This window comes from Ursus americanus, chromosome 22 (assembly GCF_024610735.1).
Source record: "Ursus americanus isolate L20-20 chromosome 22, mUrsAme1.1.p, whole genome shotgun sequence".
In the NCBI taxonomy this organism is placed as follows: Eukaryota; Metazoa; Chordata; class Mammalia; order Carnivora; family Ursidae; genus Ursus; species Ursus americanus.
In genome coordinates, this window is record NC_142148.1 from 30286065 (window position 1) to 30312058 (window position 25994).

Consider the following 25994-nt stretch of genomic DNA (forward strand, 5'->3'; position numbering starts at 1 on the left):
GCGGCGTCGGGGTAGGCGCGGCCGGGCAGCGGCGCCCCCCGGAGGTCCGCGAGGGCCGCGCGCAGAGGGGTCGTCTCGCTCTCTGACCCTTTGTCGCGGCCGACGGCGGCCCCGGGCAGCGCCGAGGGTCTTTGGGTGGGGGCCCCGGCGGAGCGCGCATGAGGGGGCCGTAGGTTGGAACCCCGGCTCTGGGGTCTGGTTGGGGGTGGCATCTCCCGGGAGCAGGAAGGAGCGCGCTGGAGGTTGCGCGGGGCCACCTGCCTCGCAGGGTTGGTTGGGGTCCCCTTCCAGTCTCCTACTTCCCCGACGCCTTCCTGGTGGGGAGACATCGGGAGTCCGCAAAGCCTTTTTTGGCAGGAGACTCATCTGAGCCAGTCTAAGGCTCTCTGCTCCCCTTTAAAAGGTTATTTGGGCGAGGAGGCGGCTATCAAGACAAGGCCATGGGATTTGCCTCTTAGGAGATTTAAATTCTTGAAAGTGAAATCTATTGGCTTTAAATTAAAAAAAAAAAATTACACGTCGTCAGTAGGTGTTGGAAGGTATACTCCCAGTATAGGTTTCCTGCTTCAAGTGTGGGCACTGATGGGGTAGAGCAGGAGGGTAAAAAAGAGGCCATCTTGGCGGGGACGCAGCTGGTTGGGGGGTGAGCGATGAGAGGGGTGGACACTTTTCACTGAAGTGAAAGATTTGTGTAGGGGAGTTGAGGGAGGTGGAGAGTGGTTGGTTCTGTGGACGTTGAATGACAGCGTAAGGGCTGGGACTTGGCGGTAGTATTTCAAGCTTCAGGAGCAGAGTATTCGGTAAATGCATCTGGCAATGATGTGTAGAATGGACTGAGGGAGCCTGGGCCAGGATGGAAGACAGTGGTTAACTTGGGGGTTGCCAACGGGTGCCTTGCACATATTTTCTTTGGTTCACATGCTATTTTAAAAACTGGAAGGTTTCTCCTCTAACAGTCTGAATTTCAGGCCTGTGTGGATAACTGGAAGATCTGCCATCATAGTCCCACCTGATTAACATGGGGCTGGAGCTGAGGAACAGCTGTTGCCACCAATCCCTGTTGTCCTACACCAGGCCTACAGGCCCCACTTATGTGTGTAGCCTGCAGGTTTTGATAACTGGAGGAAAGGGACTTTAGGGAAACACCAGGAAGGAAGCAAGCACAAAATCTGGGGACAGGGTGTCAACAGAGCAGTTATTCTAGGAGGCATGTTTGGGGTGAAAGATAATAGGGTGTTAAACACGTTTTTTCTTACTGCTATTGACAGTGGATCATTCAAGAAGAACTCTTCATATTTTTAAAATAAATTTTGGGGAAAATTTCGGGTTTCAGCGCATGTTTAGGAGTCACTTGCGGAGAAACGGTACTTTGAAATCTCTTACCTTCCTATGAAATATCCTGGTTGGGCCTGAAAGAACTCTGCCCTGTCCTGCATATACTAGCTGATGAATATTTAGTTGTTTAGAGGTTGTGTAACCCTGCTCAAGATTTAATATTAATGGACTTTGTGGCCTAAAAGGTGTGAAGAAAGGGAGACAAAAGAAGGCACGATAGCCAGTGGGCGATATTTTTTGAAAAGCTATTTGTAATAGTTAGACATACTTACTGGTGAAAACAAACACATACACACCCCCCCGCCGTGGGATTGTGAGGTGAAAGTTTTTACCCTCCCTGCTCAATTCCTTGGATCCATCTCCCAGAGAAAAAGTGCCAGTTGAGTCTTAATTACTTTCTCATTCCATGTTTTAGGTAGGGAGAACATGAGGAGCTGTCCAGCTAAAGGTACCTTAAATTTTTAACTGCACTTGAAGCACTTACAGTGACAGAATGCCTGGGGTGGTGAGCTCCACTAAGTGCTTGTTCCCTAAAACAGAGCAGCTACTGCATTCGGTTAAAAACTGATTGATGTAGTCCATTAGTCCAGAACGAGGCACTCAGCTCCTCCCCTGCCCCGTCACTGAGTATTTCTGAACAACCACGTGTGGTATTTTTAATAATAAAGATACATTTTAAGAACTGTGAAATGCGTTATGTACCTTTGATGAATTATAGAATCTTTAAAAATATTTATTCTGTTTCATAGTTTGAAAAACCCATTTCCATGATTCTGTCTTTGCTGATATTCTTTTTTTTTTTTTTTTTTAAAGATTTTATTTATTTATTTGACAGAGATAGAGACAGCCAGTGAGAGAGGGAACACAAGCAGGGGGAGTGGGAGAGGAAGAAGCAGGCTCATAGTGGAGGAGCCTGATGTGGGGCTCGATCCCATAACGCCGGGATCACGCCCTGAGCCGAAGGCAGACGCTTAACCGCTGTGCCACCCAGGCGCCCCTTTGCTGATATTCTTGTGTTAAAACTTAAGAAAATTAGAATAAAACAAGGCTCTCTCTTTAAAGAAATAAGAAAGAGAACTTTCTTATTTCATAAAAGAATTCAGAAAATAATATCAGGTCAGTTCATTACAAGAACTGGAACAAATTTGAAAGATTCTTTTAACTCTTCCATTTGCTTAATGGTTGTGGCAAAATTGTTTTGTAAATAAGCAGACAATCATTAGTTTCAAAATAATCTGGAGAATGTGTTTATTAGGAGTCAGAAGGTATTTTGTTATATTTAGCATCCTCGAATGGAATTTTCAAAGCCAATTGCTAATAAAGGAAATGTTTTCCTCTGGGAACCGTGCTTATAATTTTAAAGTCCCAAAGCACAGTATTGTTGCCAAATTTAAGAAAGTTGGAATTTAAACTTTGAGAGTGATCCTCTTTCCGCCCAACCATGTTTTTCCAAAGGAGGTTAGGAAAGAAAAGGATGAAACATGGGCCAAAAGATTGGCATTTTAAAATTTATGTTTGGGTTGGCATTTCAGGAGACTTTGTTTTGGAGGTTAGAGTGAAGGCTCTGCTGTATTTAGGTGCAGGAGTGCTACTTAAATTAGAGCTTTACTTGTTTCAAGGCTTCCTTTGTAGATGGACGAAGCCAGCATGGGGAGGAAATAGTGATGTCATTTAGAAAGGGGAGTTTAAATTTTAACTGAAGACGGTCGTTAGGAGCAGGGACTGTGCCACTTACCAGCTGTGTAACTTTGAGCAGGGCGCTTGTAAAAGCCTCTGTTTGTCCATCCCTAAAATGGAGGTGATAAAGTAGCATGTGCCTCAGAGGATGTTCCTGTGGATGAAATGAATATTTGTGTTACATAGGTGGGGCAGGAATTGTCACACTGTGATAGTGTATTGGCTAAGTTTGTTTCTGGCTGAAACATAGTTTTATAGAAAAAAATAATATTCTCCTTCCACTCTTGTAAGATGATTAAATCATCAAGTTATGAGTGTTTGGAGTAGTTTTTCCCTATTCATCACTTTTTAAGGAAAGGGTTAGAGACAGGGCTTGGCCTTTTGTGACCTATCTTTTCAATTCATTTTCTTGCTGAATTTTTCGGTGCTCAGAATCACAGGCAGGCTTTAGCTGTAGAAGCAGCATTGCTGTATGCAATTATCTTCTCTTCACTGCCCCACCTATAATATATTTTAGGACAGTGGTGAGTAATTAAAAGTGTTTTTCTGATTTTTAAGAGTGAATTACGAAAATAATGAAATCTTAAGAGCTATAAAACTACAGATGTAGGAGAAATGCTCTGTTTCAACTTCTTTTTTTAATTGAGAAATACTTTGGATATTGAAAAATCAGTAAACCTTGACTATGTTTTTTTTTTTTTTTTAAGATTTTATTTATTTATTTGACAGAGAGACAGGCAGCGAGAGAGGGAACACAAGCAGGGGGGAGTGGGAGAGGAAGAAGCAGGCTCCTAGCGGAGGAGCCTGATGTGGGGCTCGATCCCAGAACGCCGGGATCACGCCCTGAGCTGAAGGCAGATGCTTAACGACTGCGCCACGCAGGCGCCCCTGACTGTTTTTTTGTTTAATTTTTATTTTATTTATTTTTGAGAGAGCAAGTGCATGAATGGGGGGGAGGGGTAGAGGGAGAAGCAGGCTCCCTGCTGAGCAGGGAGCCTGATGTAGGACTTGGTCCCAGCACCCTGGGATCATGACTTGAGCTGAAGCAGACGCTTAACCAACTGAGCCATCCAGACACCCTTTTTTTTTTAAATTTTTATTTTATTTTATTTTTTTGATGTAAAGTTCAATGATTCATTAGTTGCGGATAACACCCAGTGCACCATGCAATAGGTGTCCTCCTTACTACCCATCACCAGCCTATTCCATTCCCCCACCCCCCTCCCCTCTGAAGCCCTCAGTTTGTTTCTCAGAGTCCATAGTCTCTCATGCTTCATTCCCCCTTCTGATTACCCCCCTTTCTTTATCCCTTTCTTCTCCTACCGATCTAGACACCCATCCAGACACCCTTGACTATGGTTCTTAAACAGGGAGAGAAGGTACAAGATTTGTCACATAACCCACCATTTTAAATTTCTTATTTATGTTGATCACAGTGTTTTAAGTTTAAAAACTCAATTAGCTCCCATTTTGTGACTACTTAAAATTAGTTTTTTTTTTAAATTAGTTTTTTTCAAAAGCTAATTTTGGGGGTGCCTTGCTGGCTCAATTGGCAGAGCATACAACTCTTGATCTCAGCGTTGTAAGTTTGAGCCCCACGTTGTGTGTAGAGATTACTTAATTTTTTTTTTTAAAGAGCTGATTTTGTTTGAAATGTTTTGTGTTTGCACACATTTGTGATATTTCATTATGAGAATTTATATCTTTTAAAAATGTTAAATTGTTCTCATTTTCTAGAACTAGAAAAATCTTAGAGGTCATTATTTGATAGAAGAAGATACCATATCCCAGAGAGTTTACTTGTTCAAGGTCACACAGCTTGTTAGAGGCAGAATGGGTCATAGTATGAAGGTTTTCTTATTTCTGTTTTTTTCTCATTATGTTGCATAATGCTGCCAGCAAGGGTACAGAATTAATTTACAGATTTTAAAAACATGCCCGAATAGCACCTATTTTTCTTATGTGGCTATAAAAATCAGAAAAATAAAAAATGAATCTTTCAAAATATATGTGTGTGTGTGTGTGTGTGTGTGTGTGTGTATATGTATATGCAAATTCTCAGTAAATGTGGAGATTCTGAGGGAAAAAAAATTGGCAGGAAAAGTTGATTAGGTCCAGTTTTCCCAGTTACTGGTGGTTTATATGTTTTGGAGTCATCCCTGGGAGCAGCCATTCGGGTATCTTTGAAAGGAACTCCCACTGTGGTGTGGGCTCCTCACACGGAGCTGCATATGAGGCTGCTTTCCGGATGATGACTTTTAGTATCAGAACTGTTTGTTCCAGCAATAATCAGTCACTCCGTATTCAACAGACCTTCTCCTTAGAACATTCACTGAATCCCGTGTCTGCTGTATACAGTCTCTGTTAGCTCCGAGGGAGGGCTGGTGTCTGTGTTCATGAAGAAAATGTTCAGGATTTTTGGCTCTAAATCTCCAAGTATTTCATTATTTCTCCATTGATATGAAGAAGTATAACTGAATGCACAAAAAGGAATCTTGTAACTAATTTCACAGTTGCAAAAGGATGCAAATAATCGTCCTTTAAACTGTTTGAAAGAATGTGAATGTCAATACAGTAACCCCCTCCCCCCCGCCCTTATCTGCAGGGGATATGTTCCAAGACTCCAGTGGATGCCTGCAACTGCACATTGTACCAAATCCTGTATCTACTGTGTTTTTGGCTATACATACGTACCTATGATAAAGCTTAATTTGCACATTAGCTCAGTGAGAGACCAAAATAGAGTACTTACAACCATATACTATAATAAAAGCTACGTGAATGTGTTCTTTCTCTCGGAATATTGTTCTGTACTCGCCCTTCTTGGCTGATGTGAGATGATGAAATGCCTATGTGATGAGATGAAGTGAGGTCAATGACGTAGGCACTGTGACTTAGAGGTTGGCTACTGTTGACCCTCTGACGATACCTCAGGAGGATCACCTGCTTCCAGACCCCTGTTGACTGCCAGTAACTGGGGCCTGGGAAGCCAAAACTGCAGTAAGGGGACTACTGTGTTTCTGATTTATGTGCTCTTCCATCTGCTCTAGGATCTACCCAGGTAGAGTAGATTGAACTCGTTGGTGTTTCCAGTAGGCTTGCAGAGTAACTCTCCTGCACACGTTTCATGTTCCCTGTGTCGTGATAGCCTCCCTGACTTTCGTGATCCGTGCTGGAGGCTGTTGGGTGTGAGACAGCACAGCCTTTCATGTGCTATACTGCCCTCTCGTTTGTGAAAGAGACATAGAGACCCTGACTCTTGGTTAGTATTTTCGCCAGGGACGGCTTGGAAAAATACGAATTTGTTCCTGGCATTGGGCAGAGTTCTTGCCTTCCAAGCCTTGTGGCATGGTGTTGTGGTGCCAGCGATGGTAGGCTAGTTCCATTAGGCAGCTCACCCTGCCAGTTCCCAATCGTTGTTCTCATGCTGTTTGCCCCAACAATGGGGACAGCAGAACGCCCACAAAGTTGAGCGACCTTTTCAAGAAAGTTAAACTTTATTGTGTCATTTTGGCTGGGCAGTGCAGGGTTCAGAATTTGAAAGGTGCAAAGGGTGCCCTGTGAATTGCACCTTCCCTCCTCCCCCGTGCTCCGCAGAGGCAGCCTCTTGAGCCAAGTTGCAGTGCTCATGAGTGCCTGCTATTGGTGCAGAACCTGATATGTCCTTCCAAAGTCACATGTCCTTTTGTTACCTTTTGACAGCAAGTCCTTTGTATTAGGGTCACTGCAGGGCTAGGCTGGGGCTTCTCTGTAAAGACTCTGCTATGTTTTTGAAAGAGCTGTTGAGACATGGGATTTACTGGCAATACTCCCTCTCCTGGGTCCCTGGTGTTGAGAGGATTTCTGTCATTGACCCCAGATTCCTCAGTGGGCGATTCTCAGAGCCTCCTCTCCATAATCTGTGTCCTGCTAGTCCTGGTGGTTTCAGTGATATCCAGGACATTCCTTGGTGATATCCCTCAGTCAGCGACTATCTCAAATCTGACTTCTCTTGTTCTAGACATTGACCCTCTTTGTCTCCTCTGCAAGTAGAATCAGATCTCTTAAGTTGCTCTAGGTTAAGTCCACTGGTCTCTGTGTCTTCTCCCTCACCCCTTCCAGGTCATGGGTTCTAACCAGGTGTTACCTGGATTCCTTACTTATTGCTCTTGCATATTTCACATAGTTCAGCACTATTGAGAACCCTTCTAATTGAGCTCCATCCCTTCAGGATTTTGTACTCAGTCACTTCTAGTCCATCTGTCCTTTCTATCCTCTAACAGCTTTGAAACTACCCTATAAATTATAGGGGAAAAAAGAAGAAATTCTGGCTATAGGAGACTATAAAGTCTTCTCTCTTACCCAGTCGCTCCTCTTGCTTGGCCCCTGTGATATCAATCTTGGCTCTTGCTGTTTCCATCTCCTGAATTGTGCTCTTTGTCACCTCTCTCCCTACCTCTACCTATTTAAATCTTATTTTCTCAAAATCTATTTTAGCTCTTCTCCATGTCATTACTTCATCAGGCATATAGTTATTGTAGAAACCACAGAAATGTGTACCTATGAGAATGAAATCCACCTACCATCCCATCATGCAGAGAAGCAACCATTGTTCAAATGCATGTGGTTGCACATGGCTGTAATAGTAGTTACCATGTATGATCTGATAGCTTGCCTTTTTATGCTGTCAGAAGTATTTTCCCACATTGTTAAGTTTCGTTAAATTCTTTATAAGCAGTATTTCAAACTTTTTCTTATTATGAAAGAAACAGATGAAAATAAAAGATATTCATTGTAGGGGCACCAAAAAGAAAAAGAAATCACCTTAAGCCTGCCATTGAGAGAGAACCACTGTTGTTGCTGTTTTGGTGCGTAGCCTTTCTTTTTATATGCACTGCACGTTCCTGTACGATGTATACTACTGTTTTAGAACTCATTTTTTTTTTAACTAAAGAATATACCCTAAACACTGTTCAAGTCTGTAAACATTTAACCAGCATCATTTTTAATGTCTATATGTCATTTCATTGTGTTTCTCCACCTTAACTTATTGAACCAATCAGGCTTTTAAGTTACTTAAATTTTTTGCTATTATAAGCAAGCTGCAGGAAATACCCTTGTTGAAATAAAACAAAACACAAAAAACCCTTTCTGCACATGCATATCCTTAGATAAGTTCTATGTTTAGAACTGCTGATTTAAAAAGGGATGTACATTGTCTAAGCTTTTGATACAATTAATATATTTCCTTCCTGCAGTAAATTTGTAGCCACCCTAACTTCATGAGAGTGTCTATCTTTGTGGTCTCTCCTCCCCGACAAAGACATACTGAGTATTCACTTATTTCCTGATCTTAGAAGAGGTATTATAGCCTAGTGGTTACAAGCACAGACTTCTAGGTGGACTGCTTGGTTTATAACCTGGCTCCCCCAATAATTTGCCTCAGTTTTCTCCTCTGAATAATGGAGCTTAGAATGAGGTTGTTCTGAGGCATTATCATGCTTTTCCCAAAGGAACTGTACCTTAGAGTAACCAAATAGTTGATTAGAAGTTTCTCTTTATAGAATAAATGGAAAAAGAGTGATAGAATATTAATATATTCAGCTCCCCCACTGAATTGATAGAATGAGACCATAACCATCAATGCTGCTACCATCAGACAACCAGATATTGTGTATCTCCTGATGGAAGTACAAATTAGAGGAGGAATCTTGTCCAAAAGTCATATCTGAGCCTGATCAATACTTTAGTTCTAAGTCCTAGTTTACAGGAAATTCAAGGGACAGGAGAGCACATTGAAAAACACCACTGGACAAATGACGTGGTTACTTTAGAAAATACATGGCAAGGAGACATCTTGCCCCATTTTAAGAGAAAGGGGGAGCAATAGATATGATAAAACCTACACATTAAAAGACTTAAGGCATATTAATGATTTTTGGACCTCATTTGGGTCCTGATTGAATCAAACTGCAATGAAAAGAAAAAAAATTGAAAATTTTGGGTGAATTTGAATATTGGAAATTTAATATAAAGGAATTGTTAATTTTTATAAGTGTGATAATGGTATAGTGATATTTAAAAGCCCCTAATTAGAAAAAAAAACACTATAAAAGAAACAGTTGGTAAATAGAGCTACATTAAAATTAAGAACTAAATGAAAAGGAAGTCTACAGATGAAAAGGAGGTCTACAGACGAAAAGGAGGTCTACAGATGAGAAGATATAAAAAATATATTTGACACAAGACTCATATCCAGAATCTATGAAAAGAATTCCTACAAAATGAATATATAAAAAGACAACTCAGTTAAATGGGCTCCTCAGATGGTCAATAAGTATATGAAAATGTGCCCAACATCTTTAGTTTTTAGGGAAGTGCAAATTAAAACCCACAGTGAGATTCCACTGCACACCCATCAGCACGGCTAAGATTAAGAGGGCTGAAAATACTAAGGGATGCAAGTATGTGGAGTTCATATACTGTTTGTGGGAGTATAAACTGGTACAACCACTCTGGAAAACTGTTTGGCAAATATTTACTGAAGCCTATGTATAGGGTCATCTGGGTGTCTCAGTCAGTTGGGTGTCTAACTCTTGGTTTCAGTTCAGGTCATGATCTCAGGGGCGTGAGATTGAGCCCCGTGTTAGGCTGGGTTCCATGCTAAGCTTGGAGTCTGCTTGAGATTCTTTCTCTCTCCGTCTGCTCTTCTCCACCCCACTCATGTGCGTGCTCTCTCTCTCTCTCTCTCTCAAATAAATAAAATCTTAAAAACATAAAACCTACATATACACAAAATCTTTTTTTTTTTTTTAAGATTTTATTTATTTATTTGACAGAGAGGGAGACACAGCCAGCGAGAGAGGGAACACAAGCAGGGGGAGTGGGAGAGGAAGAAGCAGGCTCCCAGCGAGGAGCCTGATGCGGGGCTCAATCCCAGAACGCCAGGATCACTCCCTGAGCTGAAGGCAGATGCTTAACCACTGAGCCACCCAGGCGCCCCATATACACAAATTCTGTGAACATACATAGATGATTACCTGATAGAAATCTGTACATAATGTTCATAATGTTCACTAAAAGACAAGTTTTAGAATATTGAAAGCAGTGTTCTCTGCAGTAGCCCCAACCTGCAAACAACCCAAATTGTGAACAAAGCTGCCCTGAACATGGGTGTACAAATATTTGTTGGGATCTCTGCTTTCAGTTATTTTGGGTGTAGACCCCAAAGTGGAATTGCTGGATCATATGGTAGTTCTGTGTTTAGTTTCTTGCAGAAATGCCACAATTGTGTATTCTTGTATTTTGGCAATTTCTATTTTAATATCTAATAATGGCAAGTATTGATCAACATACCTTAGATAGACAACTATTAAGGTCCTCAATAATTAAGAGTGTAAAGAGGGGGATGCCTGGGTGGCTCAGCCGGTTAAGCATCTGCCGTTGGCTCAGGTCATGATCCCAGGGTCCTGGGATCGAGCCCGCATTGGGCTCCCTGCTCATTAGGGAGCCTGCTTCTCCCTTTCCTTCTCCCTGCTGCTCTGCCTGCTTGTGCGTGCGCGCTCTCTGTCAAATAAATAAATAAAATCTTTTTTAAAAAAAGTGTAAAGTCTTGAGATTAAAAAAAAAGGCAAGAACTGCAGCTTTAATGAACTGTATTACTCGCCAAGGAAGAGAAGGGTTGAAGCAGTCATTGCTAATGGGGGTGGATGAGGTGGGTGATACTTTCCTTTGCTCTGCAGTCTCCCAGTTTGGAGGATACCTTATACAGTCACCCTAATGATGGGATCCATTATCAGGTGGATCGTCAGACTGGGTAACCCAGTCACCTTTGCTTGGTGTTGTAGGAGAGCTTCCTGAACTGACAAGTTTTCATCTTCTTATAGACCATGCTTTAGAATGAAAAAACTACAGAATACGGCTTTATTACACCCCTGGTTGTTACATTTAACATCTCTTTGTATGGTATTCATAAGACATCAGGCCGTTTTTTTTTTCTTCTAAAAGAAAGCCTCTTATCATATATTCACAAAACATATGTTGCCAATGTGACTGCTCTCAAAATACCAGTAATTTTGAAGACCATACATTCCTTTTGAATTTTGACTAATGATTTGAAATCTGTCTAATGATTCTGACTTCCTTCCCCTGTTACTTGGAATATAACTAAAAAATTTCCCCATGTATTTTTTTGTTAAAAATGTCAAATGGGGGTGTCTGGGTGGTTCAGTCAGTTAAGTGTCTGACTCTTGGTTTTGGCTCAGGTCGTAATCGCAGGGTGGTGGGATTCAGCCCCGTGTTGGGCTCCATGCTCAGTGGGGAGTCTCTTTGAGATTCTTCCTCTCCTTCTGCCCCTGCCCGCTGGCCCCCCCATGTTGTCTTTAACTCGCTCTCCCTAAAAATAAATAAGTCTGTAAAAAAAAAGGTCAAATGGATTTTTGAGACACAAATGTTTGTTTCCTGTATAAACGTTGACTGAAGACATCACGTTGAGGATCATGTGCACTGTACGCAGTTCGCATATTAACCATCTGTGCATGTCTTCCCAGGAAAGTGCTAACGGGGGAGGGCTTGCAGGGTGTGTTTGCTTGATGCAGTCTTTTCTTCTGGTCTGCAGAACACATCACTTCCTCCCAAGGCAGGCGGCATCAAGCCCATTCAGTTGCTAGTCCTTGGATGCAGCCTAGAGTTCTGTATCACAGTTTGACGTCCAATAGTTTCACTGGGTCTGGCTACCATGCACTAAAGGTTGTCTTCCATCCCTCTCCCCTTCAAGGACAATTGTGGAAGAGGGTCAGAATGAAGGGGGCAGGATAACCCAAATAAGCGTTCCCATTTGGACAAGGAAAGAATGAGCGGCAATGTCTTGGCTCACCTTGCTCCTGACTGGGAATTTGTCTGAGACCCCTGTGTGCTTAGATGGGGCCTGTTGCTTGATAGGCTTCACTTTAGGTTGAGCAGATGGGGAGCCGAAGCTCCTAAATCTGATCCACCGTCCCATATGTCAGATCTCAGCCCACAACTTCTCCAAGGTAGCACAGGGCAGAGGGCTTCTACTTTCTCTGGAGCCTTTCTGAAGTATATCCTCTTGGCTACACTTTCTGTTTCATTTCCTCCATCTTAGTCCTTCAGTCTGCTTTGTTATCCAGAAATTTGTTGAAATCTCATGTATGTGGTTGGTCCCTGTCCCTTACTATCTCTGCCTAAAAGGGCATGGTTTTATTCCTTACTGTGCTTATCGACATTCATTCAGTGGGATATTGAGGTCGAAAGGCCTGCGCTCTGTCTGCTTTCATCAACAGGAAGTTTTCAGTTTTAAGAGAATGAGCTGATCTTACATTAGAAGGAGCCCGTTGCAACACTTTTGTTGTTCTATGTTTGGGGTGAAGGATAAACATGGTTCCTCTTGATTGATGGCACCTGTGAATTCTGGGCTTCTGCTCTTGACATTAAGAAGGGCAAGAGCTGACAAGTGATCATGGGAAATGCCTGTGTTTGATTGGAGTTGGCTGATGGAGGAGAGGACACTGGGTAGGAGACCAGGGAAGAGAAGGAGAGGATGGTGTGCTACCAGATCCTGAAAGAACAAGTTTTTGAGAAGAAAGAAAAGCTGTGTCAAGTACCATGGAGAGGTCAAGTAGAATGAGGTGCAGACAAGGTTTTAACCTTGCCAACATTTCCCACAGTGGTTCAAAAATCCTTTCATGGAAGATGGTATCCCAGAAGGTGATAGGACCTAAGTTTTTCTGAACAGTAAACCTTTATACATTTCCCATTTTATGGATTTTGCTAAGTTCTTGTGAGATTTTATTTATTTATTTGACAGAGAGCACTTGAGTACAAGCAGGGGGAGCGGCAGGCAGAGGGAGAAGCAGGCTCATCTGGGACTCGATCCCAGGACCCCGGGGATCATGACCTGAGCCGATGGCAGACAACTTAACTGAGCCACCCAGGCGCCCCAGTCTTATGATATTTTTAAGCCTCCGTTACCTTATGAAATAGCTAGTACTGTGTGTGTTTATAACCTGTTTCTTTAAACATTACAAAGTCTCAGGCTTCTGTACCAAAAAGTAGTTGCTGTCCTGTTAAGCTGCAAGTGACTGAAAACCACAAATAATAGTGGCTTAAACAAGATAGAAATATAAATACACTTCTTCCTCACATGTCAAGGATTCAGGTTCCTTCTCTTGACTGTTCCACTATCCTGAGTGTATGACTTCCACCCCTAGCACAGGATGGCCGCTGGAATTCCAGCCATCATGTCCATATTTCAGAAAACAAGAAGAAGGGAAGAAGAGAGAAAAGGCCTCTTCCTTTCCTGTAAGGACTCTTACTAGAAAATGCACTGTTTTTGCATCTACCCCATTGGTCAGAACTCTGTCACATGTCCTTGCTTGGCTGCAAGGGAAGCTGGGAAATGCCCTGTCTAGGTGGCCATGTGCTTGACTAAGCCTTGGGGTTCCTATTATAATGGAAGAAAAGGAGAATAGAGGTTGGGACAAACAGAGAACTTTGAGCACTTCCAAAGGCCTGAAGATGCCTGTGAAAAATTGTCAGGCATTCTACAAAGCAGTGCAGAAGCAAAGCTGTGGGAAGACAAGGACAGAGAGTAAAAGTGTCCAACTGTGGTGGCCAAGGGTCTCTTGTGGTGGTGGTAGGCAGCCGGGTCACTGACATCCAGATAAGGAGAAAAGGGACTGTTTTGCAGGTGTGAGGGTGGGAAAGAAGGGCAGGGGTCAAGTACAGGTAGCTGCCTGTGGCTTAGAGGGAGAACCCTCAAGGCACAGGCCTTGGGGATCTGTTGGTGAGTGGTCCATAAATATCTGGCAAACGAAGGAATAATATCTAGAAAACTCCCTGCATCTCAGTAGATCCCAAGACCCTGAGATCATGACCTGAGCCAAAACCAAGAGTCGGACGCTTAACTTACTGAGCCACCCAGGCACCCTCCCTTCCTTAAAGTCATCCTTACCCCCAACATGAGGCTTAAACTCACAACCCCGAGATCAGGAGTTGCATGCTCTACTGACTGAGCCAGCCAGACACCCTAAAAATCTTAATTCTTATGAAATTGTATGGAAATGACCTGTTAAAGACAACCAGCAATGGTGCTGCTTTAACTAGATGACTTCAGATAAAAATGATCACACATGCAGTCTCTTTCCACTGTTGCAACAGAAATGTACATTCCCTAGATGTTGGACCAGTCACTTGCTGGCGGGGTTGCAGGTCCTAGCAGGGCTCTCCTGCTGCCTGGAGGGCCTAACAAGGATGCCATGGTTAGGTTCTCAGTGTGATGTGGCACTTCTTTTTGGAGAAATGAATCAGTTACTGATTAATTCAGTCTTCAAAATAATAATAGTCTTCTAAATAAGAGGTCATTGGTGGAAAAATAATCAGTTGAGAAATGGTCCCATTATGTCACATATGGAAGTAGGCTCAGGGGAACTGAACAGCCAGCCCTCATTCTGATTGCCTTTAGCCAGTTTTTCCAGGGGCTTCCCTCTGAAGGCATAAATCATAAATCTTCTGTATTCCCTTCAACTGTAGGTGGATAGTGTCCCATCCTACTTTTTGAGTATGAGGGTAGTTTGTAGAAGCCCAAAGACCTCCTTCACTGGCTACGTTAAATAGACTCTCCCACTGCAGTCCGGTCTGTGCTGTCTTGAGGCTGATGTCTGTCACCCCCTATAGTTTTGGGACAGCCAGGGCCACATGGGCTTTGTTTTTTCACAGGATGTCAGCCAGACTCTCAGTTTTCTCTTGAACAGTTGCCATTTCTATCTTCTATCTGCTTCACAGAATTCTCTGTACAGAGAATTTTCAATTTTCACATAGTGGTCTGTTGAAAACACGCTACCGAGAGTAGCTATTTTGAGCACTTTGAAAAAGAACCATTTCTTCCAGAGATATCAGCTTTTCCTAGAGGCTTTTTATCAGAAAAGTGACATCTCATCGTTCTAGAGGGTCCGGCTTGAGTCCTAGGAGCTGTGGTTAGACATCCTCTTTCCTAGACTCTGGAAGAATTATCTGGATTACAGGGTTTGGTGTTCTAACATACAACCCTTACATTTCTCATTGGTCTTAAAATATCCAAAATATGAGCTCTCTGTCTTCTGTGCACTGGGAGCAGCTCTCCTGCCTCAGCCCCTCATCCCCTGAAAATGTATGTCTGTGCGAAGTTTCTCTCCACCCCCTTGCTGGGCGGAGCACCTCTCAGCTGTTGAGCCGGATCAATGTCTACAGTGGTGCTAAAACCACTGGAGACGCTGACAGATGAGAGCCTCCGTAGCTTGGCAGCCCTATGTCCCCTGACCTCACTTATTCCCAGCTGCAGCTGAACCAGAGCCATTTCAAGCGACATCGGCACAGTAGCCAAGTTCATTGGGGCTGGGGCTGCCATGGTAGGGTTGGCTGGCTCTGGGGTTGGAATTGGGACTCTTGGGGATTTTCATCATCGGTCATGTCAGGAACCTGTCTCTGAAGCAACAACTCTCCTACACCATTCTGGGCTCTTCCCTCTCAGAGGCCGTGGGGGCTCTTTTGCCTGATGGTGGCCTTTCTCATCCTCTTCACTATGTGAAGACACTATGTGTCCATCTTTCTCCCGTGTCTCACCTGCCTTGTATGTTCCTTTTCTTATACCTCCCCAGGCAGCGTGGGGCAAGTGGTTGGCTCAGGGTTTGACAGAGGGAAGACAAATAAATACTGTATTAGTAAGAGAAAAGAAAATCCAAAATATAAGAATGAGCCATGAAGTTGAAAAACCAAAGACTTTGAGTATCCAGGGGATCAAAAAGGGGATGGAAAACCAGGATGGTTTGAGATTTTTCAGGGCCCCTTTTTTTCCAGGGAATTTGGCCCAGGATTTCCATCTTCATTCATCACAAATGTCTCTTGGCTTTGACAAGTTCAGTATAGATAATGTGGCTGGGGAAGCTGACCTCAGGGGCTGCTTGTTTTGGTTACTTTGAAGAATCTCATGTCGCTTCTTATGGTTATCCATGTGGGACTAGGGCTTGCTCATCATTCTGACTTATTTAGCACTGCTTGGGGAGGGGGCAGAGGAGGGGCTTGTGGAGTGGCGACATTTGAGCTGAGGGAGCAGGAATGTGTCTGGAAAGATGGACCAAGAATAAGTCAGGGGTCCCAGTGGGAAGGCCTGAGAGCCAGGCCAGAAAGTTTAGGGGGAAGCCAGTAAAGGTGTCAGCACGGAGGAGTTGAGCGGCTTAGATATATCCATTTGGTACTTTTTTAAAGTATGGAAACAATACTTGTTTGGTGGAAAATGTGGAGGTGTTGGGAAATTATTTAAAAATTTAAATTACCTTTAATTTTACTACCTAGAATATAGCTGCTGTTAACATTTTTCTTTTTTTTTAAGATTTTATTTATTTATTCGACAAAGATAGAGACAGCCAGCGAGAGAGGGAACACAAGCAGGGGGAGTGGGAGAGGAAGAAGCAGGCTCATAGCGGAAGAGCCTGATGTGGGGCTCGATCCCATAACGCCGGGATCACGCCCTGAGCCGAAGGCAGACGCTTAACTGCTGTGCCACCCAGGCGCCCCTGCTGTTAACATTTTTATTGGGCCCTGCTAATCTTTTTTTCTGTGGCCGCTTGGTGCTTTTCCCTATCTTTGTTAAGTAGATCATATAAGTTGTTTCTTCTTATAAGGGCATGATGGACATCCTCATGTAAATGCAGTATTTCTCTAGATACTCTCTTGGATATATTTCTCACCAAGGAATGACCAGATCAGAGGAGATGTGAACCATTTAAAGGTTCTTAATACATATTTCCAAATTGCCTTTCAGAAAGATGGTACTAATTTACATTTGCTTGAGTGCTGTATGAGTATACTGGTTTTCTCCAAGCCTGGTCCACTGTGAATGTTCTTTTTATCTATTCAGTCTGATGTGAGAAAATGGCTTCTATGGCCATTTTACTTTTGATGTCATTGATTATTAGTGATGTTAAGTAAGTATACAGGTCATTTGAATTTGGCAAATTGTCTCTTGCTGACTTTTTCCTATTGGCATGGCCACATTTTATTGATTTGTAAGAGGTTTTTTGTTTTGTTTTTGTTTTTTTTAAAATAGTGAAGGAAGCTGAAAGATCTGATTTTTCACATAGACTTGCTACCTAGCGGGTGTTTGAGGGCCAGGGGGCGCTGTTCAGCAGGGCTGTGATGTTATTACACATCCCGATCACGCATTGACCAGCTGGTGACTTGTATGTATATATATCTAGAGGCCGGCTTCCTGGATTATCAGAAGTATTGGCTCCTCTTTTACATGGATGAGCAAAAAGGCTAGAACTTCAAGTCAGAATTTGAACCCAGGTAGGCTGAATCTGAGTTCCATGCTCTTTGCTTTAGCCATTCTGCCCTTTCTGGCCTCCTGGTCTCCCTCGTCTTTTCCTTCCATGGCTCGGCCAAAGAGCCCCTAACACAGGAGGATCTGTGAGCATCTTAGGGTTAGCCAACAGGGCCGTGGGGGCGGGAGAGCACTTGCCTCACTCTGCACCTGTTTTGGAGAGAGGAGGTGGGCTAGTGGCCCCAGAGTTCTTTGGGTCCTGCATGCTGGAAGCAGGGGCCTCTCTGCACGGGCCCTGGAAGCTGCACCAATGTGAGGCCTTTGTGGCATGGAGGCCTTACCCCCTGATGCTCACTTGAGCCCCAGCTTCTCCGTGGAACCCTCTCTGCTCCCGTACCCCATTTCTTCATCTTCCTTCTTTTTCCAGTCTTCTGTGGAAATTGACTGTTCAAGTTCTGGTTAGGTGCTGTCTCATCAGCAAATAAAGTCTCTGGAGTTGGGCTCCTTGTCTTAGAGTTCTGTAGCTCCCACGAGATTCAGTAAAGGATGCATGTTGATTTGTCATGATGGTTTCTGGCAGGGAGGCAAAACTGACTGTCGCTGGGAGAAGAAAGCTTGAAGGCACAGCCCTCCTGCCGACTTGGTCATAAGCTCCTGGTTACTGTCAGACTTGGCTGTCCCTAGCACATATGGTTGTCAGAAGGTGGAGTGGTGCTAAGTCAGCTGTGAAGATTAGCAGCTGGCTGGGCAGTGAGAATGAGGCCTCTGGTTTCAGGAGGAATTTGTAGAGCTTAGTGACCAGAGTTGGAGAGCAAAAAGAAAATATTGGCATGTCAGTATTTATTTCTAGTACTAAAGTACCACATTATGTTAACATGATGTGTACCCCTTTCAGAAGTAGCCTGACTTCTGGCACCATATTTTATTTTATTTTTTGCTAGTGGTGATCCACTGAACTGATTTTAAGACCCGGTAGGTTTCAATCCACAGCTTGAAAAACACCAATACCCCTGAGATAGGAATTGTTTCTGTCTCTTAGATGAAAAAGCTAAGGCCCAGAAGGTGACACGATGTCTCCTAAGATCACACAGCTAGTACTGGTTCCCTCTTCCCCATTCTTCTGGGGTACTCATCTCCTTGAGATAGACTTGCTTCTTTGGAAAGTCGGTTGCATCCTCCTCCTCCTCCTCCTCCTCCTCCTCCTCCTCCTCCTCCTCCTTCTTCTTCTTCTTTTTTTGTCTAGTTTACCACTCCCTCTTACTCGTGTTTACGGGATTGATGTTCATTATTAATGTAGCTTTAGTGAATTCCAGTATTACAGTTCTTGAGTACCGAGAATGTTTTTGAGATTATGAATAGTATACATTTGCTCATTGTTTGGGAAGTTTTGTGATTTGGAGGCTTTCATGGCATTCTTCCTCTGTGTCCCCCAATAGAATGAAACTCTACAGGTACATAGATGGCATGCAGGTGTGACAGATGGATCGGACTAGGTGTAAACAGCTCCCCACTGTCACTGGCAGCAAAGCATGCTGACTCGAATTTCCTTCTCTGTGTGTAGAAGCCTATGGATAGATTTCTTCTCACCCGATGTCTCCTCAGGCTGCAGAATACCTACCTTCAGGGCCTAAGTATCCTGTCGGTCCTGTTAATCTCAAGCCTTTCTGGGTGAGAGCTTATTGCTCACATCCAGGACCTCTTGGAGTAAATGGCTCTGGAACAGCAGGGACTGATGTTTAACAGGGCATGCTTAGAAGCGCTTGATTGGGCACTGAGTCTGAGGACCCTCTCGGACTGCAAATTGCTCACTGGCTGTATCCATTCTTAGGTCAGTCCTGGTTCTAAGAGACTGGGCCACCTGAGTTCCCCGTCCTTGATAGAGTTATCTGGGAGAGAGGCAGCTTGGAAACACTCTGAAGACAGGTCTGCAGATAGCCAGTGGCCTGAGAATGAGGGAGGAGGATCCTCTGGGATTCAGACTTGAGCACTGAAGCACTAAGTCTATGCCGTCGGGGCAGACAGCATCTTCATTCATTAGCGCCTGAGTCCTGCCCAGGCAGAGCAATAGAGATTCCAGGCTTTGAAAACAAGATAGCAGGCCCCAGATGGAGTCACTTATGCTAAGCTTTACATCACCAAACTGAAACTTAATTGGTTTCGGCTCTCCCAGAAATGGAATCTTTCAGAAGTCATCTGACAGCACCAGTTAGGTAATCTGCCTGATAGACCCCTATCATCCCCTAGAGGAAAATGACCTCACAGTAACCAGTCTGCTTTGGCCTACCATAACTTCCTTATTCCTATTCACTTCTGCCTATAAAAGCCTTTTATTTTGCACAGCTCCTCAGAGCGCCTTTCTGTCTGCTAGATGGGATGGTGTCCTATTCATGAATCATTGAATAAAGCCAATAAAATCTTTAAAATTTACTCAGCTAAATTTTGTTTTTTAACAAAGGAAACCTAGGATGATGTTGTTAAATAAGCGTCCTCATTGCAGAGGTGCATCATAATCTTTGCGTAGAAGATTTGCAACCCCGAACATCTATAAGCCATTTTTTTTTAATTGATGAAGTAGGTACATTTTGGTTATCTAGAAGTTTCACTGTGGATTAGTGGATTTTTCCTTAATACCGAGAACTGAGGTGTTAGAGTTTATTCTATTCACTAAACCTCAACTTCTCAGCTGAGATGGTGTTGGGTGGGGACAACAGCCAGCCTGTCCACAGTGCGAAGACTGGAGTGGCCCCTATAGCTGTGGTTATTACGAAGATGGTGAGTAATTTTTTGGTTGATGTATCTGTCTGTCTTTGCATGGAGTGACAACCAGTTTGGCAGTGGCTTAGCTTCTGGAAGCCCAAGCTGCAGGAAGCAGGTATTTCCCTTTTGCAAGATTGCTGGACAGAAAAGCAGTCAGCAGCTGCTGGAGATTATCTTCTCATTCTACTACCCACCTTTATTCTGGAAGTTTGATGTCTCATCCTTACAACGTTCTTAAGAATTTCTCATTCCTTCCACTTAACGGAATTTGCAAATCTCGGTGCATGCTGTGAGCTGGTGCCACTTTGTGCAGAGTGGCTGGCTATGTGAGAAGTCATGCTTGCCCTTCTAACCTACAGACTCGGGAGTGGAGAACTCCTTAGTTGTTCCTTAACCTGTCACCTTCTCTCTCTTCCTCCCTTTGTGAAGAGCTCTGTACTGGGGACCTCGTATATATCAGTCAATGTTGTAGGCCTTGAGGATATAGCAGTGAATAACCAAAGTGCCTTTGACGTATACTTTGTGTTCCAGTGAGGGAAATAAATGTGTAATAATTTCAGATGGTAGTGATGTTATGAAGAACAAAGCAGGTATTTTTTTCTTTTTTTAAGATTTTATTTGTCTATTTGTCAGAGAGATCGAGAGAGAGAGAGAGAGAGAGCACACAAGCATGGGGAGCGGTAAGCAGAGGCAGAAGGAGAAGCAGACTCCCCACTGAGCAAGGAGCCAGATGTAGGACTCGATCTCAGGACCCTGGGATCATGTCCTGAGCTGAAGGCAGTTGCTTAACCGACTGAGCCACCCAGGCATCCCCAGCAGGTATTTTTTAATATGTGGGTAGCATTTTGAAGTGTTAGTGTTAGAAGGGCCCTTCCACTAATGAGTCTGATTGGCTCAAAGGACAGATGTGTTCTTACTCTTTCTGGAGCATTTTCCATTACTCAAGGGACATGTGCAGAGACGCATACCTTTTGTAGGGCAGAACTGAGCCATTTAGGGCTCTGAAAGGTTTTACTCTATTATTCCTGGCAACATTAGTTTTTGTCTGCAAATACAGCTCGTGGCTACTCTGGGTTTTATGGGTGCCCCTGGCGGTCTCCCTCAGCAGCCTCCCTGGCCCCAGTCATTTAACCCTTGGGAAAGGCTGAAAATGCAGCCCTTTTAGTCATCAGTCGGATTGGTATAGCTGTAGCTCTGGGATGGTCTTCCCCACACGAACGCTGACACACCATTATTCTAGGCTTTGTAGATAAAGGTTGATGAGTTTGATTAAAATTTAATGAATTTGGGGGCACCTGGGTGGCTCAGTCAGTTAAGTGTCTGACTCTTGATTTCAGCTCCGGTCATGATCTTGGGGTTGTGAGGTTGAGCCCCACCCGGTTGGGTTCCGCACTGGGTGTAGAGCCTGCTTAAGATTCTCTTTCCCTCCCTCTGCCCTTTCCCACTACTCCTGCATGCACACTCACTCTCTCTCTCTCAAAAAACAAAAAACAAAACAAAACAAAAACATTAAAATTCAATGAGTTTTAAAAAGACATTTAGCTTTTACCAGATTCAAGGCAAGGAGCATTCAAGATAAAGATGAATAATGCAGTCCTGACTTTGGATGAGCTCAAAATCAAATCAGATTATGGAAAGTTCCCTCTTAACATAAGTACAAATGGGCAACAAATGGTGTGAGAGAGGTATAAGTAACATCCTGTGGGATCTTTATTTGTAGAACATAAAGCTGGTGGGAAGGATAGTCTGTTACCTGGGGCTGTTCTAACAAACTACCAGGAACTAGGTGATTTGAAACAACAGAAATTTATTCTCTCACTTCTGGAGGCTGGAAGGCTGAAATGAAAGTGTTGGCAGGCCTGCATTCCTTTCAGAGTCTCTAGGGGAGAATCCATGCCTCGCCTCTTCCCGGCTTATGGTGACTATTGGCATTCCTTGGCTTTTGGCCACATCTCTGTCTATGCTATCTTCACATTGCCTCTCCTCTGTGTGTCCAGTTTTTCTCTGCCTCCCTCTTATAAGGATACAAGTGATTGAATTTAGGGACCAACTGAATAATCTGGATACGCCTCCTTTCAGGACCCTTAATTCAAACACATTGCCATATGAGGGAATATTTACTCTTTTGCCATGTAAGGTAATATTCACAGATTCCTACGTCAACTTATTTTGAGGGAGGAGCCGTTTTTTACTCCTGTCTGCCACAGATGGGAATCAGGAAAGATCTTCCTTGAGTCTTGCTGGCTTCTAAGATGGGACTTGAAGGATACTCAGGGAGGAGAAAAGGCAAGGGGCAAAGGGGGAGAAGAAGGGAGGGTGGGATGTAAGCGGGGCTAACGGGTAGTTAGTTGTACTTGGAGCATGTAGTGTGTGCAGGGTGTGAAGGGCCTGGAATGGAGGTAGTTTGTCTTTAATTCACTAGGCAAAAATGAGTGCAGAATGGGTGTGATCAGAGCTGTACTTTATGAAGATTAATCTGGGAGTGTGTGCAGAATAAATTAGAGAAGGGAGGAATTGGTGGAGAACCAATTGGGAGGCCAGTGCAGTAGAGAAAGGTTGACATACAGACGTCAACAAGGGTACTAGCAGTGGGAATGGGAGTAAGGAAAGACCCTGTAGTAAGAGGATCGCACAGTTTGAGAACTGATGAAGGGTTCGTGTGTGTGTGTGTGTGTGTGTGTTAACAATTGAACTAAGTAAATTTTAAAAGGATCTAATTGGCTTTTATTAAATGATCCATGAATTGGGCAGCATCCCATCTAGCAAGGAGAGGGGAGCTCTGAGGAGTTGTACAGAATGGAAGGTTTTTTGGGGGGCAGAGGGTGCAAGAAAGTTACTAGCAAAAGGCTTGTTCCAGGCTAGGGGAGAGAACCTGGCGGTCTTCTCATGCAGATTACCTTATCTTCCTTGGGGGGATAGAGAGGGTCCATGTGGCAGCCCTGCCAGCACTGATCAAAAATTCCTGACCAGCCAGTTAAGACTACATCTCTGGGGGGAGGTTGAAACTGCAATTAGATTTGGTGTTAAGCTTCGCTTTGGGAAGTTGGTGTAAGTGATGCCATTTGGGGCCTGTGGTTTTCAACAGGGGGTTGGAGACAGTGGTGAAGATCAGTATTCCCCATGGAGTGCGCCTCAGGTAAATTAAGGTCTTGAAGGAAAACAGAAGGAAGAGCTTGTGTGGGTTGGAAAGGAGGTGATAAGTTTGGACCTATCGAGTTTGAGGTGCTGGTTGGACGCTGAAGTGTCTTATTGGCAGGTTGAAATGTAGTGCTGTAGCTTGGGAGAGAGGACATAGCTAGTGTTATGGAGGATGAGTCCATAGAAGAGACGCTGATGGATGGCAGTGGATCACTCACTGAGGATCTGTGTACAAACACAACCCGCATTTAGGAAGTGTGGAGAAGAAGAACAGAAAAGATGTGACCGGAAAGGAAAAAAACTAAGACTGTTTTAGTTATAAACACAGGAAGCTGCTCAAATTTTATGAAAAAGGAATTTAGTGGCTCATGTAACTTAAAGACCAAGGGAATTCCAGCTTCAGGCCTAATTTAATCTAGAGGCTCAAAAAAAAAAAAAAAAAAAAATCTAGGGGCTCGAATGTCACCAAGCCTTGGTCACTCGCTTTCACATTGCTTTTGTTTTCAGGCTTCACATGGTTTTAAGATTTTCCAGCAGGTGAAAGTCCCATGGACAAGATCATGCCTTCTTCCTGGGGGCTCCAGAAGTACAGAGAATTGCTGTGATAAGTTTGTGTGTCCAGTGAAAACATACAAACCATGACCCAAATGTATTTATCAATATTATCAAAACATATTGGTTCTTGAATGCTATCTCATTCTGTCAGTAGACTAATGGCTTAAGGCATGTAGAGTTGTAAGTAATGGGGATTTTAGAATTTCTGGTAGGTCTGGATTGTTATGTTGTCCAAACCAGTGTTCTCTTTGTATTGAGCCAACAATGATTAGATTTCCTATTGGTTTTCCCTCTCTGGGGCCAATTATTGGGTATCTCTGGTCAGTTTTTCCAAATTATCATTTGGGAGAACATCCTTTTGGAACATGACAGAAGTTAGGCTGTTGGTTTCCTTGAGAATGGTGTTTTTGGCAGAAATTCCAGCAAGGTGTTCAATTTGGCCTCCAGGGAGTTGAGTCTGGGATGCCTAGAAACCTTAATAGTACCCAGAGCAGCCAACAAAAGTATATCATCTAATACATTTTGGACATAGGAGCCATATTTAATTTTGTCCCCATTGGAGATAGGGACACCTGGTTGTTTCCGTAACATTCCAAATCATGAGTTACCCCAAAGGCATAGCAGCTATCAGTATAAATATTTACTGTTTCACCCTGGGCTAAGCTCAAGTAAGGGTTTATAAAACTCTGTCTTTTGGGCGGAAAGAGCTAAAGGTAAAGGTGCTGCCTCAGTGACTTCAAAAGGAGTCACGCTAGCATACCCAGCATGATATTTACCATTTCATCCTATAAATAAGAATAGTCAGCAAACCATGAAAAATTTGCATTGGTTATAGGAGTTTCCTGTAAATTTCATTGGGAGCCAAAAGGCAATCTGTCAGCATTAAGCAGTCATGAGGAATTTTGTCTGGATGCAGAAGTAGTCCTTGTTTCCAGATCAGATGCCCTAAGTATGGAACCTGAGTTTGAGCAAACTGGGGGGGGGGGGTATATATAATTATATATATCATGTATATATGATCTATATAAATATATATATTTTTATATATGGGGGGAGAGGGAGACTTTAAGTCCCTTTAAGGCCAAAAGTGTTTTTTATTTTTTAAAGATTTTTAAGTAATCTCTACACCCAGTATAGGGCTCCAACTCACAACCCCGAAATCAAGAGTCATATGCTCTACCCACTGAGCCAGTCAGGTGCCCCTTAAGGCCAAAGTTTTAACAGGTGAATGCTGTCTCCTGTGAAGAGGTTTGAGAAAGGGAGCAGAGAAGCAGATCATATACATATTGTAACCAACTAGAGCCTGCAGAAAACTGTATCCTCCAAATCAGCTTTTAAGGTTTATAAAGAGTTAAGAAGGACGGCCTGTGTAACCTGGGGCATTACTGTCCTGGTTTATTATTGTTCTTCCCAAGTGAAAGCAAGAAGATCCTGACTGTCCTTATGAACTGGAGTAGTGAAAGTGCGCTACATACAACAATTATAGTGAAGCAGGATTTGCTTTCAGTGGGGACAGACGTCAGTGTATGGGGACAACAGGGCGCCCAGGGATAATGTTATTTATTGCTCCGAGGTCCTGGACTAACCTCCATCCTTGGCCACTGGGTCTTCTCACAGGTAAAATAGGGCTCCCAGGGACTAGTGCAGGGGATGATAAGGCCCTGAGTCCTGTGGTCTCTTATTATGGGCTTGATGCCTTAAAGGGTTTCTTTATTTATAGGGTGTTCGTTCTGGGGAGACGTTGTGAGGGATCTGTTTGAATCTTGATGGGAGGCGTGCTGTGAATTCTGCCAATATCAGTGGAGGAATCTGCCCATAAAGAGGGCGGTAGCTGACCTGATGGGGACAAATGAGCAGTGTCCCCAGACTCCCCTATCGTGCCATCAGAGATGGAACAAATAAAAGATGTTGAAGGATCATTTAATCCACCTGGTTGGCGATTTTGATTCTAGAATTATTTCCATCTTTTGGGAGACATTCTGGCACGATACTTTTCTAAGAAATCTTGGCCGTTATGAATGGGACAGAGTGGACAGAGTGGACAGAGAGAGACGCAGCGAGAGAGGGAACACCAGCAGGGGGAGTGGGAGAGGGAGAAGCATTGTGATGACTGGGATCCCATATCTTAGAGGTTTTTCTCTAGAGCAAGGAGAAAAATTCCTAAAAGCACAGTTTCAACAGGAAGAGACTGGTTCCAGAAGGAATCAGGCCGAAGGCCAGAACAGTTCCAATGGGA

The 25994-nt window shown here is 43.5% G+C and overlaps 1 protein-coding gene and 1 pseudogene across 2 annotated transcripts in view; both read left to right on the top strand.

Annotated features, from left to right (window-relative positions):
- LOC148108055 (ATP synthase F(0) complex subunit C2, mitochondrial pseudogene) lies at positions 1-24738 on the top strand (annotated as a pseudogene).
- Positions 1-25994, top strand: part of CDS2 (CDP-diacylglycerol synthase 2) — a 61779-nt gene that overhangs the window by 304 nt on the left and 35481 nt on the right. The window lies entirely within an intron of this gene.